Source organism: Coenobita brevimanus, chromosome 6 (assembly GCF_032717465.1).
Source record: "Coenobita brevimanus isolate Jiangsu-jjx chromosome 6, ASM3271746v2, whole genome shotgun sequence".
Lineage (NCBI taxonomy): Eukaryota > Metazoa > Arthropoda > Malacostraca > Decapoda > Coenobitidae > Coenobita > Coenobita brevimanus.
The window spans coordinates 55,116,086-55,132,316 of record NC_136959.1 but is presented as its reverse complement, the minus strand read 5'-3'; the positions used below and the strand labels follow the sequence as shown (position 1 = coordinate 55,132,316).

Genomic DNA, 16,231 nt, shown 5'->3' with positions numbered 1-16,231 from the left:
ACCACCCTGCCCTCCCTCCTACACCATCCTAGCTATGCCACCCTCCTTCATCCTACACCACCCTGCCTTCTACACCATCCTGCTTTCCCTCCTACACCATCCCAGTTATACCACCGTGCCCTCCCTCCTACATCATACCAGTGCTCCCCATGTCAACCTTCCCCTTACCTAATATCAGACTCCTTCATCCGACCCGTACCACCCTCCTTCACCTTACCTTACCCATCTTACAGCAAATTCCTTCATCCTACACCGTCCTCAATCTTCTACCTAGACCATTGTCTTTCATCCAGGGTATTCTTCTCTTTCACCCTACTGCTCTCTCACTCTCCTCCTTTATCAGCCTTCCACTGACTCATCTCCTTTCCTTCACCATCATTCCTACATATTTAGTCTTTTTTTTTTCCCCTTTCAACTTGCCTACCTCCTTCCTTCACCATTTCTCCCCTTGTATTATTATTCCTCCTCCCCTTCCACATTAAAATCCAGTCTCAAACTCATCCCTTTACATTCAAGGTTAAATGGAAATATTACACACACACACACACACACACACACACACACACACACACACACACACACACACACACACACACAGGAATTTCAGAAAAACAAGCATATATTAACTCAGATCACGTCCAGAGGCCGTACTTATATGTTTCATTCCGGCTAGCGCCAGATGATTGCCAGTGAGAGAATCCCTTCCCTCACAAATGATTAATATACCCTACACGCGTAGGTGCATTAGAGCACTCATCGCTGCTACAGCTGAATTTGTTAAACATGTAACTTTGAACATGTAAAAAGTAATGAGAGGAACGGCAGCGTTATTAAGAATCGTACTACACCGAAACGGTACTTCTTCTTAATAACAGGATGAAGTGTACGCTTATGGTAGACGAAAGGCAGCTACTTTCACACTGGCCACTGCTCGAAAGTGCAATATCTACTTCACATCAACGTCTCTCACTATGGTACTAGCTGGTATAAGGGTAAAAATAACTGTGAAATTAAAGACTGTCTTCATTTCCACAGGAATGAAGGATGGTTTCCACACAGCTGCAATACAATGACATACTTTTGTGGAAATTGCCAAGATGATTAGTGAATACTCGTATACACGAACACACAGCCCGCAAATGTGCGATTTTGTTGTTTGATGTTTCATCCCAAAATTCTCTTTAAAAAGGGAAGAATAAAAAGCCTGTGGACATACCCCAAAGGAACAGTTGTACCAGGTTTGAAGCGGACCTGGCTAAGAAATAAAGGAATGGAATGAAGTTAAAAAGTGTTTGGAAGAAAAGAAGAAAGAAACCAAGTCAATACACAAAGTACAGGCATGTGTACAGTAGTTAAGACTGATGTAGGATGTTAAGAGGTTGAACCATGATGTTACCATAACAGGAACAAGTGGACTGGACCTAACAGGTAAATACGGAAGAAATACATAAGTACAGTAGATTGATAGGTGCTGCTATGTGAACGCCCAAATTAACAAGTAACTTACACTGGTGATCGACAACTTCATAATCAGCATTACAGATGTTAGTGTTTCCTCCTGGGGCAAAATAATGACAACAGCAACAAGAAGCAGTGACAAGACACAGCAAACTCGTCCCCGGCAGTCATTTTAGTGCTGACGTACAAACACAACAGGATATCTAGTCAATGATGTCACATATCAAATTCAGAGTAAATCGAGTGAAAACTGACGATTTTATGCCCAACTGAAAGTTTAGGCTCAACCCACCTGACACAGACCCCCTACCGCTCTGGGGGATGACCCCTCTGATGTAATGAGGCATGTTTTAGGATGTAGATTTGAAAGATGCACCTTTAGGTTTTGGTTTCATGTCGATATGACAAATTTGAAAGGAGTTATGACGAAAAAACTTTTTTTTTTTTTTTTTTTTTTTTTTTAAATTATTTGGGCCTACAGCCTGGGCCTTGGCCTAATTTGGCCCAAAATTTAATCAGGTGATCAGAAGGTCATAGCCCATCATCCCTATAATTTTAGTCAAAACCGCACCAGTAGTTTTCACATATAGTTGTTAACTGACAGCCAGACAAACCGAGTGAAAACAATACCCGTCCCCAAGCCCCTCAGGGACGGGGACGGGTAACAACAACAATAATAATAGGCTAATAATAATAATAATAATGAATGGTAATTTACATCGTTATATAAAATTCCTTCTCTGGGCCGTACTGATAAAACCAGCTGACATTCACCTGCGTGAGAAGTTACTGGCAAACACTTTCAAACATTTCGTCCAATGTTTCAGAATGTTCAGACGAACAATACGAGTAAGCAGGATACATTATATTGGAGTCGAGTGCACAAGAGGCGGACTGAAGGTAAGCAGATAAACAGATAAGTACGGTATCAGCCTAAGAACCGGTACCAACATCGGAGGCACATGCGTAGAGATAAGTGGGTATGATAAGTGGAAATAAGATGAACGCACACAAAAGTGAAAAGAAATGAGGGAAAAATGCAAGTAACATTAAGACAGAGAAAAATGGAATGTCAGTAGCTATGAAAGTATAATTTGAGAGATTTGACAGACTAATAAATATCGGTAAGAAATAATAATGATGATTTACGAACACTGCGTAAGAAGCCATATACACAGTGTAAGTATCCTCAGTACAGTAAACAATCCGCAGATGAGTTGGTATGCGAGGAAAAATAGGTTGGTATGTAAGTAGGCTGGTGGGTGAGGTGAAAAGGCCAGTACCGGATGGGGAAATTTGACACACACACGAGAGAGAGAGAGAGAGAGAGAGAGAGAGAGAGAGAGAGAGAAGCCAGGTAGCTTAGTTAAGTAGGTATGCGAGCAAAAGGGCAGGTAGGCTTACTCTACCTATGACGAGGTAGGAAGTGAGGAAAATTCATATAATGTACCGGGTAAGCTTCAGTTCCTCCCTAACTCTTTCCAAATCTACCTTTTTCCCCTTCCTGCCTGCCTTTTCTTTCATTCCTGTCTTACTATTCCTGTCTGTCACCCTCCCTTAGTCCTGCGCTTACATGACTTCCTCCCCTCTAAGTATCTCCTGCTTGCCACCCGCACTCGTCTCCTATCCTTTCCCGTCTCCCTCTCCTTTCATTACTCTCTCTCTCCCTCCTACAATTCCTTCCTCCCTCTCTATCCATGCCTGTCTGTCTTCCTCTATCCTCAGTTCCTCACCAGGCCTCCATTCTTGTCTCTCTGTGTAATCTCTCGGTGTGCCTGCCTGCTACTCTTCCTTTAACTGCCTGCTTCCCGCCTCCCTCTTGCCCAATTACCTTCTCCCTCCTGCTTAACTGCCTGCCTCGTGCTGCCTGACTGCTTGTGCTCAGTCACCAGCCTGCCTGACGAAGACCAACCTGTTCACCTTGCACACCACCACCACCTACTGTCAACTTATTACTAACCGGTATCATCATTATTTATTACATTATTATTATTATTATTATTATTATTATTAATTATTAATATTATCAACCTGCAATGTTGCAGCTGCTAATGCTATTCTTATTGGTGCATTTCTTCTTGCTTATCATAATCACCGGTATTGTTACTGGACGGACGATCGCTGAGGAAGACTTGCAGCATTTAATGCAATTTTTATTTCGCATGGTTATCACCCAAGTTATTATCTCATCTCCGCAATCACCCACTCATAGTCCTTAACTATTTTTAAGGTCTGAGATAATCAACAACTGTACACACTTACGCAACCTTGACAACGGCTGCTTAAGGCCTTAACTAGCAGAGGATCTGAGTTCAACATAAAAATAATTTCAGTTTGTATCCAACAATGCTATTTTCTCTCAACGTAAAAAATGTAACTTAAGCAGCTGAAGGACAGACTGACTTCACCATCATTATCAAATATTATCAACCACGGTGTTACCATTTTTCAATAAGCTTATTCACAAATATATATATATATATATATATATATATATATATATATATATATATATATATATATATATATAAAATCAAATACTCTAAACGCCAACAACTAGCCTAAAAATCAGCGTCTGATTTTATAAAGAATGTGACCAGTACAACACAAGATGATGCATGTATATACAGATATTTGATACCTGTCAGTTTTCTGTCCCCTCCCTCATGTCTCACTTCTATCTCTCTCCCTCACCTATCTCCTTTACAGCCCCCCTCCCCCCGTTAAATCCCCTCCTGATCTCCCCTCCCTCCTCAGTTTTTCATTCCCCTTCTCTCTTCCCTCCCTCGTCTGTACTCCTCCTCCACCCCCTCCACCCCTTTTCCCAGTCTTCCCCTGTGGTGGTGGTGTGAGCGAGCGTCGTCGGCCAGCTGTCGCCACACCATCAACGCCAGGACCGGGGGCAGTATCAAGCCTCACCAGGATGGCCCGTATGTTAGCTGACCAAGGCCCCAGATACCCTCAAGCCCCACACACACTGTCCCACCCTGGCACGATCTGACCAAGATCCTTATTATCTTCGGCTTTGAAGACTTACTGTCATACAGTCCTAATAACTTCAAAGACTAAAAGTAAAGACAAAGGCATGGCATATGCCTACACGGTATGGTATGGGAGAGGTATCAGAGTTCCTGCTAAAGCTGACAAGATCACGGGCCCCGTAAGAGGTCCTTCCCATCCCGTCACTTCCACTGTCAACCTATTTTAACTTGTCTTGCCCTACCCTGCCCTGCCTTATCTCTCCTATCTTGTCACGTCCTGTTCTGTTTTGCGATGTACTGCCTTACTTTGCCCTACTCTGTCCTGTACTGCCCTGCCCTGTCTTGTTTTGTTCCATCCTGTCTTGCCCTGCCCTACCCTATTCCGTCCTGTCCTGCCTTACAAACATTCCACTTATATCTCCCAAAGGCTGCACAAAAGTGATAGCTAGCCAGAATTGAAATACAGAGAGAGAGAGAGAGAGAGAGAGAGCGTAATGAATGGATTTAAATATAAATTCTTAACCCTATCCACCCAAGAAGTCTCTTCAAAAGCGTATTAAATCGTGTCGAGTAGCCAGAATAAATGAAGTGGTAGTTATGCTGAAGGAGTCAACTGATCAATTCGATACAAATCCAATTCACTCTACAACTCCGTCACATTCCCAGCCCCCACTACACCCTACGACTTCATCTCCCCACCCCACTACCGCTCTTCCCATCTCCAAGCCCATTCACCCCTTCAATCCCCCAACCCTCATCCCCTTCCCCCTCAATCATCACCCCATCTCCATCCCCTCGTCAGATTGCCCCACATCCCACGTCCCTTCAACCTCCACCGAGTGCCTTCCCCTGCCATTCTACCACCCGATCCCTACCTCCTCGCCGCCCTCCCGTACCTACACCTCCGTCCCTCACCCCCACCCCAACCCCTACATACTATCCTTATACCCTCCATAACCCCCATCATGCCCTCCCTCCACCACCAGATCCACATCTCCCCGAGGCGACCACGAACATGACAGATGGCTAAACATACGCCTGGTAAGCGTCTTGACACACATGCTGGAATGTACACACGGGATACACCCATACACTCAAACATCCACGACAAATGGATACAAATGGAAACTGGAAACTACACGAATCTAAAAAATAACGGTGCGAAGATGACCAGTACAAAGATGATACAGTAATACGTACAGTAAGACGTGTTCGGCATTCGTGTGCATAGTGGTTATTTTCTAAAATCTACAAGCGCAAGTACTAGGCAACGGTATAAAAGTACTCGATATTTTCTTTTGTACGTTACGGTAGTCTTAACACAAACGTTGTTGGTGACAGTCAGTCATCAAAGCGCAGAAACATGGAAAACATTTACAATAAATAACTGGTGTGGTACGCGTATGTGAAGTTTAACCGATAAACAGAATATGGAAGTTTGCCTTTGAAAACGAAGCTCGGAGCCTGTTTTCTGTCTGGTACCAACAAAGAAAATAGCAAGGGTCCGAGATGGTGGGTAACTCAAAGTTTCCTACCCACCACTTGGACACCCAAAATACGGTGCGTGTTTCACATCACTCACTGCATCTTGATTATAACGACGTTCTATCAGTAAGTTTTGCATAATTGCATATTTTTGCTTTAGTATTACCCTTTTGCCGAAAATCTTCTTTACACTACAGCTTTATGTTTTGTTCTATGTTTCTATACCCTAAGAATTGACAAGACAGTCCGATCCCCAAGGCGCAGCTGTCCACACTTTCATTTATCAAAATTTCATGGTCATGTATTCATTCACACTAATGTATTTTTTTTCCCTGAAAACACCCCTTTACCTGAGGACCACATAAATATATAACCAGTACTGTACCTATAAACTTAAAGTCCAAAGGTCACAGTGATACAAGGTGAAAAAGATCAGTACTTAAGTCTTCTTTATGACAGCCAATGACTTGGAACCAGCCACAAGATGAAGGTGTATGCCAAAAACATTAAGCAACTTAAATGTATAAGCCTTACTTACCGGTAATCTTGTAAAATTAAAACTCGGTAACAAAAATTTGAACAAAATGCAAACATGTAGCACGTTCTAGATTAACCTATCCCTACAATGTCCTACACAGTGGGACAGTTACATCTATCCAGATCACCTTGCATCACTGAATACATAGCTTCATATTCTCATAAAATATACTGATATACAGTATAGCTACACCTAACACACTTACATCATCTCACATTCATAGTATTATACATGACAGTTCATACCATTTTGACAGAATGCTACAACTCCCTCCCTTAACAGGGGCAAACTAACAATTTTTACTGAGGCGAAGATGCACTTGACAGGTTGGTGATGATTGGCTGAAAGACACATGTCCAAATAACGTATTTACAAACCCAAATTTCCCCCTCAGATATACTATCTATCTATCTATTGCCAGACGCCATAATCCCCTAAGGGGTGGCCATTTGACTTTGAGGTAAGATATACATTGTCAATTAATAATGCTAAGAAGTAAAGTGATTACGAAGTAATGCTGCATTCAGCCACTCATCACCTGTCAAGTGCATCTTCACCCTGACAAAAAATAAAAAATAAATAAATACAGTAAATAAAAAAAAAATAATGAAACACCAGAGTGGATTCCTGGCCCTGTAGCTACTGGTAGTATAGTCGGCATCTAGTTTAAAGGAAATGTACCGTAATCACCACTTTGTCAAGTACGGTAAGGCTCTGCATTAAAAAAAATAATAATAAAAAAAATAAAAACTGTGCTACCTACACAGCTATTCTTAAGATTTTTCAAAATAAGTGACCACATTATGTACAGAATTCATTCATTTCATTCAGATGCTAAAGATGATGACTTTCACAGGGTACAGGGTGGCACTACTATAACCAATACAAATGCTCCTCAACTCCCTCCCTATCCCAAGAAAGGAGTATCTTCATCCTGCAATCCAACAGGTTCATGTTCAGATGAGCTTGGAGCCACAGCAACCTTTCATTCTTATTACCATATCGTCATTCCTAATTTTAAGCAACATAAACCATCAAGCAGTAGACATTCCTTAAAAATAAGGTCTCATCATAAATTTTGCATATTATTCCAGGTGGCACTATCACAGCATAGTACAGAACCAAGTAACAATATGAAATTAATGTCAAGCTTTTGTAATGCCATCCTAAATCACTCCCTCCCTCACCAGACCTAGACCTATCTTCAAACTTGTTTCCATAAGGCAGACTAGTTTGTTTACAGGTGAGGGACTTATGAGGGGTCGAGTTGCACCATCCCCCTTCCCTCTCCTTCACTCTACTTGGGCTTGCACAAAGGTTCAGTCTTATTCACTACTTTCCCCCATCAGATTGCAAAATACAAGTTGCCTTCCAACACAGGAGGAAAGGTAAGTGCTGAACTGGTGCTGGATGTTAAGAAGAGGACATTACTGTGTTATATATAGCCTATGCACTGTGAACATACAGTTTTGTGATGATACAGTTGCCAGAGGCAAGTATCCCTTAACACTGCATTAAAATGATTGCTGCATCATGCAGTCTTTCATGGCAACTACAATGGACATGCTGTCGACAGTTTTTCAAGGAATTTTTATATTCTTGCAAAATCAGAGAACATGTATGGTAGGTGGTGGCAACCATCATCTACTTAGCTACTTGATGTAGGGCTCCCTACTACTTCCTTCATCTTTATCACTTTTTTTCTGTGTCTGTCCTCTCTCTCTTCCTATTTCCCCCATCTTTCCTGTCACCTTTTATTACACTTTCCTTTTCAGGTGGCTTTATATGGAGTGACAAGCCAAATGGTTTCCTGTAAACCAGGAAACCATTTACAACACTGGGTGGTGACCATATAACCAATCCATACGTGTTCCCTATGTGTCAGCAAGTGGGCTGGCAGAGGGTTAGTGCTCCTTCCCGTAACACGAACAGCCACCCCTTACGGAATTAGCCTAAGGCATCTTGCTATACACACAGAGATAGATGTATGAAATGTTGGCGAGTGCTGTATCATGCAACATCACTACCTGCACACAAACATGTCATTTGCAGTTATCAAACAAGGGAATAACTACACACAGACAACCATAAATACCATGTACAATATAGAAACAATGCAGTAGCAGGTATGATAAACAAAATGCAAAATGCTTTAGTAACTAAAGCATAGTGCTGTAACCTGTATACTGACACAAGATATTTTGTAAGGTAACCTAATCAAGCCACAACACAAAAACTTTCTTAATATTTTTCATGTACAGGGATAAACTGACATATACATCTTACTTATTATACCGATACTCTGTTATTTAATGTATCATTTATCAGCGCCATACCACGTTGAGTACACCGCTTCCCGTCCGATCAGCGAAGTTAAGCAACGTTGGGTCTGGTTAGTACTTGGATGGGTGACCGCCTGGGAACACCAGATGCTGTTGGCATCCCTACGTGTCAAGTGGGGTTGGTGGAGGATTAGTGCCCCTCCCTGTAAAACAATTAACTCTGAGCCCTTGGCCACCCCGTTTGGGATACATGGCATCTGGCAATGAATGAATGAATGAATTTATCAGCTTGATGATGCTTCATTCTTCAAAAATGTGTGGTTTTATATGAGCCAGTACAGTAATCAGTGCCAGCCATGATTAGATATGGTATCAACTGACAAGAAATGAAGTACCGTACCACACCCACCGACAATGTGTGTAAGAAATAATATTACAAGTATTGTACATACAGCTACTCCATCCGTTTCAATAACTGGTCACTTCCTTAGTATACCTACCGGCTACTTTTAAGCCTTACTCTCTTATACATTTACTTACAATATCATCTATGCACACTTTCTTCTCCCCTTTATCTGACGTCTTCCTTATTCTACATCATTCGCAAATCTCACTGTTTCATATACCGTATTGTACTGTACCCTGCCATCTCCATACCCATCATGTATTCCTCAACAGCCTCATTTCTACTTGTGTCAATCATGAGTCTTCACACTTATGCCAAATCAGTCTTACATACCTGCCTGTGGGAACTAACCTACCTTCATGCAATCTTGCAGTCACCATATTTGATCCTGCTTAACAACATGGCCTGCATAGCATCATCCACCTATCTTCACTGGGTCACTCTTCACTTTATTTATACATTTACCTATCTTTTCTACTGAGGCACCAAAGTCTCTCTCCATTCGCCAACACATCAGTCACCTTCTCTTTCAGAAACTGGCATTTACCCCTGTTGATATGGATGTGCTTTTAAAGCATTACAAGAAATACTCTTGAGATGGTTTGGCCATATGGAGAGGATGGAGAATGAAAGTGTATGTGTGAGAGAAGGTGAAGTTGGAGGGAGAGGTGAAGGGAAAGGGGAGACCAAAGATGAGAAGGAAAGATTGAGTGGAGAGATGTACGAGTGAAGGGGGTGTGAGTTTGAGAAAGGGCAGCCAAATGGTAGCTGACAGGACGATATAGAGATTATTTGTTTGTGACCAACCTTACAGGATTAAGGCACCTGACTATAGTTAAACAAATAGATAATTTTATTTGGCTATGGTACAAAAATATGAATATGTGAGAACATTTAGCCTACTAGCTACTGTTTTGTTTTTGCCATGCCTCTCACATCAAGCAGCGTTTCAGCCAAACTTACACACGATATGCACTTTGTACAGAGTTGCTCCACTTATATACAAACAGATTAATATACCGGTACTCCAACCAAATTTAGAAACACGTGAGGACTTAAAACTTACCATTTTTTTCTGCAATGACTTTCTTTTTATTACCATGTTGATTTTGTATGGTAACGAAGATAGTGACTTAGTTCAACTCATTATTAACAGAATAGTTTAATATTTTTACAATGCCGTAGCCTACTGTGGTTTCATTCCAGTACATGCAAAGTGAAATAGTTACTGTTTCAAGCTGTTAGCTAATTATGGAAGGAACATTAGGAAATACTATACTGCATGCATCTTTTAAACCTTCCAATAATGTGTTGTCATTTAATTCATGCTACCTCCATACAATTTTATCTAACAAGACAGACTTCTTGGTCAAGGAGGTTAGAAACAATCTCCATTAAAACGGCCCACTATGAAAGGTCTCCCCACAGCTAAATAGCAACTAGAACTCTAAATAAGCAGCCCTTGTGAGAGAGGGCAGTGTTTGGAAACTCCCTGTACTGATGTTTGCAGATATTATGGTGCTGTTAAGTGAAGACGAAGGGAAGCTGCAAGGCTTGGTGGATGAGTTTGGTGGTGTGTGTAAGAAACGGAATCTAAAGGTGAATGTAGGGAAGAGTAAAATTATGGTCTTTGAGAGAAGTCAGTGAATGTACAGTGAGATTTGATGAGGAGGAAATGGAAAATGAAAGTGTGTTTATATTTTGATAGTGTGATGAGTAAGGATGGAAGTTTAGAGGGTGAAGTGCTTGACAGGGTACAACAAGGAAGAAAGGTTGCTGGTTCCCTGAAAGCAGTGATAAGAAACTGGGAAGTGAGCATGGAAGTGAAAAAGCTACTACATGACAGTATTGTGATACCACCTCTAAAGCATGGAAGTGAAGCTTGGACCTTGTTGGAGGGACACACGAGTGAGAGCAGTGGAAATGAGTCATTTGAGAGGAACAGGTGGAGTCACATGGAGAGACAGACTGACAAATGAGGAGGTGAAGGAGCGTTGTGGTGTGGATGTGGATGTGATAGGAAGCGTTAGGAGAAATACACTGAGATGGTTTGGCCACATGGATAGGATGGACAGTGAGGTACTGATGAGAAGAGTATATGAGTGAGGTGGAGGCCAAGGATGAGATGGAGGGATGGAGTGGAGAGCTATATGAGAGAGGGGGTTGTGAGCTGGGAGCAGGGTAATGAAATGGCAGGGGACAGGGCGACATGGAGGTGATTTGTTTGTGGCCACGCCCTGCGGGATTGGGGCATCTGGCAATAGACATAGATAGACAGATAGACAGAACTCTGAACTGTCATATGGGGGAGGCGGTGGCTCAGTTGGTAGAGAGGTGGCCTGCAGTCCTAACGGACCCAGGTTCAAACCTCCGCTGGGGCAGGGAAGTTTATGGATCTGAATTTCATAATAACAGACTTTACCAATCTACCAGAAGACCCACTGACATGTCGTAAAAATATACCCGCTAATACCAATACACCAGTCCTGTATGAGACAGCCCTAGCATGTATTCAGTATGGACGGTGGGTGTTAGCACCGAAGTGGTGACATGCAGAGGTGTATGGCATGTAGGAGGACTACTGGGCCTTGGGAGTAGGCTGTGAAACCTATGCCCAGAGTCGGACACATAAAAAAATAAATAAATAAAAAATAAAAAATAAAATCACTTGTCTCTTCCTACTGTTTCTTACAATGACCTTGACCCCATTGGGGAGATTTGGAATTTTTTAAATAAAACAAACTTGGTAATCAAGTCTGCCAAGTTTCATTTTCAGATTACAGTTGTGCCTCTTATAACACAGCTAATAAAGGCCGACAACACGCCGTGCTATACTTTTCCACGTTATACGTTCCATGTGTTTCCATTACATAGGAAGCGTGTGGAGAAACACACAGAGGTGGTCTGGCCATGTGGAGAGGATGGAGAGTGAGAGACTGATGAGGAGAGTGTATATAAGCGAGGTAGAAGGGGGGGGGAGAGGGAGGAGGAGGCCAAGGATGAGATGGAGGGATGGAGTGGACAGGTACAGTATATGAGAGAGGGGGGTGTGAGCTGGAAGCAGGGCAGTGAGATGGTGGGGGAAAGGGCAACATGGAGGCAATTTGTTTGTGGCCACCTCTTACAGGATTAAGGCGTCTAGCAACAGATAGATAGATAGTCTATCTATCTATATCTATTGCCAGACACCATAATCTCATAAGGGGTGGCCATTTGGCTCTGAGTTATTTGTTTTATGGGGAGGGGCACTAACCCTCCACGAACCCACTTGTTGACACATAGGGAGCACGTATGGTTTGGTTATATGGTTACCACCCAGCGTTGTAAATGGTTTCTTGGCTTACAGGAAACCATTTGGCTTGTCACTCAATGTAAAGCCACCTGTAAAGGAAAAAAAAGCAATAAGAAGTGAAAGGAAAGATGGGAAAATAGGAAGAGCGGAGGGCAGGCACAGAAAAAGAATGATGAAGGCTAAGAAAGAAGTACCAGTAGGCAGCACTACTGTACATCAAGTGAGTGGAGGATGGTTGCCACCACCTACCACTATAGACAGATAGACTGATTATATTCGCCGGCTCAGACGTACAGAAATGACAATGATTAGGTGGATGTGCAGTGCGTCCCTGCGTCCAAGGCCTGGAGGGGCTGCATTTACAATGGAAGAGTTGAGAGGTAGGATGGGACTGGAGTGTATTGGTGTTGTGATGAGGAGAGGTAGATTGAGGTGGTTTGGACATGTGGAGAGGATGGGGGATGATAATTGGGTGAGGAAGGTGAGAAGTGTTAATATTGGGGGTGGGGTTATGAGGGGTAGACCGAGAAAGACATGGGACAAGGTCATTAAGTGTGACCTTAGGGTTAAGGGACTGAACAGGGAGGCTGCAATGGATCGTGCAGTGTGGAAAGCCGCCATTAGGTGACCAAGGCCGACACATGCAAGCATGTTAGAGCCTTTAAAAATGAAACGATATATATATATATATATATATATATATATATATATATATATATATATATATATATACATACACCGGTACAGTATATATATATATATATATATATATACAGTATATAGTATATATATAATATATATATATATATATATATATATATAAATATATATATATATATATACAGTATATAGTATATATATAATATATATATATATATATATATATATATATATAAATATATATATATATATATATACAGTAGAACCTCTCTCATTCGGACTATATGGGGGGAAGGGTTGTCCTAATTAGCACATTGTCCGGACCATCAGGGTAATCTACAGTTCATACCAAAAACTATCTACATATGGTATGTTTGTTAATTATTAACATATGTGGCATTTTTAGAGTTTTTCTTTTATTTTCACCACAGTCACTGTTTGTAACATCAAATTTTAAAGCAAACTGTCTAATTTTATCTTTGTTTTTCTTGACGTCCGACACAGTTCGTTTGGCGATACCAAACTCGTTCACGAGTTTTCCTGGAGGAACACCAGCCTCTAGTTTATCCAGTATTTTCACTTTATCTGCAATACTTAGTGTTACATGCTTCCTTTTAACACCTGTATTCATTGTAGAAGCTACACTTGCATTAAAGGGCATGGTAAGGAGGATTAACTTTTGAAATACAGCGTAAAAATATAAATGGTTGGTGAACTAGTTGATGGAACGAATGATAGCGTGTGTTTAAACAGGTGCCCATGTTGCGATCTAGCGTGATCCAAGACTAAACAAATGACGATCGCTTTCCGCGCTGATATTGAAAATGACTAGAATTACTTTCAACATATTTTTGGAGCTTATTATTTTTAAATTTTGTCCGAATTAACAGAAATCCGGATCAAAGGGGTCCGGACCAAAGAGGTTCTACTGTATATATATATATATATATATATATATATTATACAGGTTTCTTCTAGTATCCTTTCATGTACGGTATTTTGTAGCTGCAAGAAAGTTTTTTTGCTCATAACAAGATTATTTTCTACAGGCTGCAGTAATATGCATATTTAACCATGCTTGTCGTAAAAGGCGACTGAAAGGGTTGGCGGAGGGTTAGTGCCCCTCCCCGGAAAACAACTAACTAAAAAAACAAACAAGAAGCCTCGGACAAGGACTGACCAAACGTTGACGACCCAGGACCGGACAAAGGACTTGGTAATGTGTACATGGAATGTAAGAGGAGCGAATGATGAGGTGAAAGAGAGAGAGATTGTCCAGGTGCTTGAGGATGCGAAAGTGGATGTATGTGGAATAACTGAAACAAAATGGAGAGGAGAAAGTGTGAGAGAATGGGAGTATGGATGGGGTATATGTGCAGGAGTAGATGAGAATGAGAGGGCAAAGGAAGGAGTGTGTATAGTTGTGAGTAAAAGATGGAAGAAGAGCATAAGACAGTATGGATCAGTTGGGTCAAGGATTGTGTGGGTAAAGTTGAAAGTTGGAATACAAATGTGGGCGATTGTGTGTGTGTATGCGCCAACGCAAGATCGTGCTAGAAGAGTGAGAGAAGAGTTCTGGACAAATGTGGAAGTGTGCATGGAAAAGTTTGGAAGGAATGAGAGAGTGTTTTTGATCGGTGATATGAATGGTAAAGTTGGTAATGTGAAGGTGGATGGAATAGTTGGTGAGTGGGGTGTGCCTGCTGAGATAGATGAGAATGGGAGTGCGTTAGTGGACATCTGTGCTGGGAGGGGGTTGGTAATAGCCAATACCCTCTTCAGGCATAAAATGATCCACAGGTATACATGGCGAGTGATGAGAATGGTGGGTGGTGAACTGAATGAAAGGAAGGCAATGATTGATTATGTGTGTGTGGATGAAAGGATGCGAAGATGTATATTGGATGCAAGAGTTTATAGAGGTTGGGGAGTGGCCTTTCTGACCACTACTTGGTGGTGGCCAGAATTAGGATGCAAGTAAGATGGAGGAATAGAAGAAGGGAAAGACGAGAGGAAGGAGTAGTTGCAAGGAGAGTGGAAAGGTTACAAGAGGATGAGAAAAAGGCAGAGTATAAGAGAGAAGTGGAGGAACGATTGGGCAAATATGAATTGGAGCAGATGGGAGACGTGGAAGGTGTGTGTAAGATATTTACAGAAGAAATATGTGCAGCATGTGATGTGGTGTGTGGAAGGAAGAGAAGACGGAGGGGTGCAAGGAACAGCGTGGTGGACTGAAGTGTTGAAACAGGATGTGGCACAAAAGAATAAAGCATACAATGAATGGATGAGAAATAGGGGCGTGGAAGAAGTTGAGAGGCAGAAGAGAGATTTATATGTGGAAAGGAAGAGAAGAGGTGAAAAGATTAGTAAGAGAGAGTAAGAAGAGAGTGGATGAGGAATTTGGAAGGAATTTGAGTGTAAAGTGGAGGGACTGTAAGAAAATGTTCTGGAGAGAAGTGAAAAAGAGTAAGACAGGGTGGAAGTGAAGTTAGCAGGGGAGTGAAAGATAAACATGGTAGATTACTAGTGGAGAAGGGAGAAAAAGTGAGCAGATGGAGAGAACACTTTAAGGAATTGTTGAACGTAGAGGATGGAAGTAATGCGAGTATAAGTGGCTGGGGAATGGCTGGGAGAAGGAGGGAGGTGAGAAGACAGGTAGAAATCAGTAGGATAGAGGTTGTAGAAGCAATGAAGAAAGTTAAATCGGGAAAGCCCCAGGAATTGATGGAGTGTGTGGTGAGATGCTGAAGCATGGGGGAGAGATAGTAGTAGAATGGATGTGGAAGATGTGCAGATTGGCCTGGGAGGAAGGTAGAGTCCCGGAGGATTGGAAGTCAGGTATAATTATTCCCTTGTACAAAGGAAAAGGGGAAAAAGAAGTGTGTGGTAATCATAGGGGCATTTGTCTTCTTAGTATAATAGGAAAAGTGTATGGTAGGATACTTATAGACAGAGTTAGAGAAAGAACAGAGAAATTAGTTGGAGAAGAACAGGGAGGCTTTAGGAAGGGAAGAGGTTGTGTAGATCAGATATTCATTCTTAGATCTTTAGTGGAAAAGTTTCTAGAGAAGGGAAAGAAGTTGTATGCGGCTTTCATGGATTTGGAGAAAGCATATGACAGGGTGGATA

At 41.7% G+C, this 16,231-nt stretch overlaps 1 protein-coding gene and 1 non-coding gene across 2 annotated transcripts in view; one reads left to right on the top strand and one right to left on the bottom strand.

Annotated features, from left to right (window-relative positions):
- jub (LIM domain-containing protein jub) overlaps window positions 1-16,231 on the bottom strand; it is a 132,837-nt gene that overhangs the window by 104,217 nt on the left and 12,389 nt on the right. The gene's annotated exons all lie outside the window — the stretch shown is intronic.
- Window positions 8,786-8,903, top strand: LOC145402663 (5S ribosomal RNA). Its single transcript, XR_013897837.1, has one exon. It is a non-coding gene; the product is annotated as a 5S ribosomal RNA (ribosomal RNA).